Genomic DNA, 4,575 nt, shown 5'->3' with positions numbered 1-4,575 from the left:
CAAAAATAGCCTCTCGTTAAATAGCTTGAATCTGGCGAAATGCAGGCATTTCTTCTGTTCAAAGAACCTCTCCGGGGTGAAAGGAAGAAAGTAGAAAAGCCGAGGGTTGCTGTAGAAGTCTGTGGATAGTGAAGTCTTTACCGGAACCAAAATTTCTTTTGTTTAAAACCAGGAAGCTTACCTTCGTCCGTGATAAACACTATACACCTGGCCCCAAAACCCATCTCCAAAAATTTAAGTCAAAGCAGTCATTCTACTGGGAAGAAAAGGTCTTTGCTTTGAATCGGGGGGCAGCCAGCGGCGCAAAGTTAAGCCCAGATGGGTGGTTCCAAGTTGGTCCAGGAGCTACGGAGGAAGACGCAGTTGGTGTAATGTGCCTTCTTCTTGGGGTACAAGGCTGGGAGGACCACCAGCTCTCTGCCCTTCACAGCACCTCCCCCCCCCCACCCCGCACACAACCCGGCCTGATAAAGCATGCAGACCGGGGCACAAGGGCAAGCCAGGTTATATCCTGTATAAGATCCTGGTGAGATGTGGTGGCCACCCAGTGCCTAAGGGCGAGAGCTGCGGCCAGCCTGTCCATCCTGGTGTTCACCAGCTCAAATGCCTGAAGCCTTCAGTCTGTTGCCGAGGAGCGAGCTGGATGTCACAATGGGACTCAGACAGTCTTGAGCTCTTACTGGGTTGGCGAAGAGTTCACGTACAAATTCTTTGAGGTTTTCCTCACGATCCATTCCATAAAGCTATTGGGAGGAATCCTGACACCCAGGGGATCACCAAACCCGTCCATGAGCACAGTGAGATGCGGGGGCTGACATCTACAGGCCCAGAGAACGTGACCTTAGGAAGTGTCCCAAGTTCAAGCAGACCACTGGTGGTTCTCCGGCCGGGGGGGGGGGGGGCAGGGGAAGCATACAGAAGAGACAGTCCTTCTGTCCCCGACCTCTCTGCCTGCCTCTCTGCCTACTTGTGATCTCTCTGTCAAATAAATGAATAAAAATCTTTTTTTAAAAAAGTCTTTGCTGAGCAGAGAGCGCAATGTGGGCTCCATCCCAGGCGCCCCAAACTATTCTTTTAGAAATAGCAGTTTCATAAATGGAATATTGGATTCAACCTAAAAATGTGGGCCCTACCTCGTTAACTTTATTATTCCACATACGACCATGAGAAAAGATTAGCATATTCTTCACATTTCCAAGCAAAAGCCAGTGCAATAAGCTTGTTCTTACCAAACCCCTAAAAGCAGCCATCGGAGAGTAAACCAGCAGAGCGTGACCCCACCCCAGTGAAGCTGTAAGTTTCAACACACGCACCAACAATTCTACATGGCCAACTTCTGCATTCCACTTTTACAGAATTTATTTCACACCTATTGAACCAAACAGCATTTTGGTTTTGGGGTTTTTTAAAAAATATTTTATTTATTGGGACGTCTGGGTGGCTCAGTGGGTTAAGCCTCTGCCTTCAGCTCAGGTCATGATCTGGGGGTCCTGGGATCGAGCCCCGCATCAGGCTCTCTGCTCAGCAGGGAGCCTGCTTCCCCCTCTTTCTGCCTGCCTCTCTGCCTACTTGTGATCTCTCTGTCAAATAAATGAATAAAAATCTTTTTTAAAAAAGAGAATAATTTAAAAGAATGCTACCATTTTTGGGAGAATTGAATAAACCTGTTGTGAAAGGGTTCTCATACGAATGAAATAAATCCTGTTTAGCCTAAGCAGAAGAGAAGGAAGGAAGAAAGCAAGAAAAAGAAAGAAAGAAAGAAAGAAAGAAAGAAAGAAAGAAAGAAAGCGTGTTAACTTCCTTCGGGTCAGCCTGGGCATCCCTGGTTTATCTCAGTGCATTTAATTGGTTTCTGCATGTGTGGAAATCAGTAGGTCCTGAAGCTTTCTCTACAGCTGTGTGTGTGTGGTGGGGGGCGTACAAGTCTCAGCCCCCCTCAACCCTGGCAGCCACAGGCCCAGAAGCAGGCTTTGCCTTCCAAAACTGTAGGTACACAGAATATTTCCATTTGGGAAGTGGTGGAGGTTGCTTTTTAACTTAAAACAGCTTTGGGAAAAAAAAAATGCTAAGTGAAATAAGCCAGACACAAAAGGACCGATATTGTATGATTCTATTTTGGTAAGAGACCTAGAGTAGTCAAAGTCCTAGAGACTAAGTAGAAGGTGGGCGCCAGGTGCTGGGGGAAAGGTAGGGGTGAGTGTTTAATGGGGACAGAGTTGCAGTTTCAGAAGATGAGAAAGTTCTAGGGTGCCTGGGTGGCTCAGTGGGTTAAGCCTCTGCCTTCGGCTCAGGTCATGATCTCAGGGTCCTGGGATCGAGTACCGCATTGGTCTCTCTGCTGGGGAGGGAGCCTGCTTCCTCCTCCTCTCTCTCTCTCTCTCTGCTTGCCTGTCTGCCTACTTGTGATCTCTGTCTGTCCAATAAATAAATTAAAAAAAAAAAAAAGAAGAAGAAGATGAGAAAGTTCTGGAGATGGGGGATGGTGATGGTTGCCCACCTGAATGAATGTGCTTAAAGTCCCTGAACTGGAAACTTAGAACTCGTCAGAATGATAAATTGTATGTTTTGTGTTTTTTACACCGCCCCCCACCCCATAACCATCACCATTAGCTGCCAGTGAGCTCCCTAGCTCAGTAGTAAGAATTTGGGGTCAGACATTCAGACCGGGTTTGAATCCCACTTCCACCACTTTGCCATGTGACCTTGGCGAGGCATGTAACCTCTGACCCTCAGTTGCCTTCTTCTTCTTCCTCTTCTTCTTCTCTCTCTCTCTCTTTTTTTAAGAGTTTATTTATTTATTTTAGGGACAGAAAGAGGGAGAGAGCGTGCTCAAGTGGGGAGAAGGGCAGAGGGAGAGGGAGAGAATCCCAAGCAGACTGGGCTGAGTGTGGAGCCCAACGTGGAGCTCAGATCTCATGACCCTGAGATCGTGACATGAGCCAACAAACCAAGAGTTGGATGCTCCAGCAACTAAGCCCCCAGGAGCCCCACCTTCTTTATAAAAGGTCTTAATGTCTACACTGTGAGGGGTGTTAGGGAGAATCTTGTGCATAAAGCATGCCAAGTGCTTTGTCCTGTGTTTGCACAAGGTAGACGCCCAACAAATGGCGGATGGAATTGGGAGTAGAGTCGTTGTCTCCTTGAGGGCTTAAGTTCATTTAAATACTACTTAATAATAGTTTAAAAGAATAGCTAGGTCTAATCATGTTAAGATTACTTTTTTTTTTTTAACTTTCTAGCTAGGAATATGGTTAAAATTAAAATTAAAAACTGGGGCACCTGGCTGGTTCAGTCGGTGGAGCATGTATGTGACTCTTAGTCTCCGGGTCTTGGGTTCAAGCCCCAGGTTGGGTGTGGAGCTTATTATAAAAACAACAACAACTAATTTTTGGCTTTGTAGTTGCTGATTTTAAGTGCAGATGTGTCCTAAATATTGTATATGTACCATGGGGGAACCAGGAAGGGTTGTTATGGCTAAAGTTCAGATCTTTAAGATCTTAAGATCTCTTTTAAAGATCAGGTTATTGGTATGGTCACCAGTGTTGGTGGTTAAAGAGAAAGTTCCACAGAAGGAACTATGTGCAATATGTACGTTCTGTCTAGAAAGATTTAAAAGGTGAAAATAAAAAGCTTACGTAGCTGGTCGACTAAGAACATCTGAGTGCCTACTGGCCTGAGTGTGTGGGTTCTCCCATTAGGCAGCCTGGGCGAGTGGCCCAGCCCCATCCCTTCTGAACCATGGCCAGCAGTGGTGTTGAAGATCAGGGACAACTCCAAATGGGTTTAAGGAAGGTCTACTGAATTTATTGGAACAGTAACTTGGGAGGTGTGTTGGGAAACCTGAAAACTACTTCACATGGCACTTGTGTTCCCTTTTTTTTTTTTTTAGATCTTTTATTTATTCATTTGAGAGAGAACGTGAGAGCACACAAGTGGGGGGAGGGGAGGGGGGAGAGGGAAAGGGGGCGCAGACTCCCTGCTGAGCTGGGAGCCCAGCCTGGGGCTTCATTTCAGGACCCCAAGATCATGACCTGAGCCGAAGTCAGACGCTTGACCCACCGAGCCACCCAGGCGTCCCCTTTGGCCAAGTTATTATATATCCAAGCTTCCCGCGTGCGAGAGTTTGGGGTCCCTCTGCTTTCCTGATTTGACCAGCTACCTTATCAAACAGGACTCAACTTTTAATAACCTATCAGTTCGATCAATTTGTTACTGTTTCCGTTTTGCGTGTCAAATAAAACTAGAAGCTGGAAGACATTAGTTTAAACTGAGCCTTGGTGTCTGATGGAATTGTTTAGGGCTAAAGTTGTTTGTCTAATGTCAGTTGAAGAGGATCAAGACACAAGCATATGTCTTCCTTAAACAAAAATTTTTTTCCTCCTGCTCACAAAGCATCTTTTCAACTGATCACAATACTCAGGTTAATTTGCTTACCAAATTGTATTTCCATATGTTGTTAGTAAAAATTTCTTATCGAGATGAAACTTACACAACACAAATTACCTATTTTATTTATTTATTTATTTGACGGAGAGAGAGATCACAAGTAGGCAGAGAGGCAGGCAGAAGTGTGGG

At 45.6% G+C, this 4,575-nt stretch overlaps 1 pseudogene; it reads left to right on the top strand.

The window, feature by feature from the left end:
• Window positions 1-318: 318 nt before the first annotated feature.
• On the top strand, window positions 319-3,787 carry LOC101693550 (annotated as a pseudogene).
• Window positions 3,788-4,575: the final 788 nt, after the last annotated feature.

This window comes from Mustela putorius, unplaced genomic scaffold, assembly GCF_011764305.1.
Source record: "Mustela putorius furo isolate JIRA1106 unplaced genomic scaffold, ASM1176430v1.1 tig00000139_pilon_pilon_pilon, whole genome shotgun sequence".
Lineage (NCBI taxonomy): Eukaryota > Metazoa > Chordata > Mammalia > Carnivora > Mustelidae > Mustela > Mustela putorius.
The sequence above is the reverse complement of the archived record's forward strand: the minus strand, read 5'-3'. Positions and strand labels throughout refer to the sequence as shown.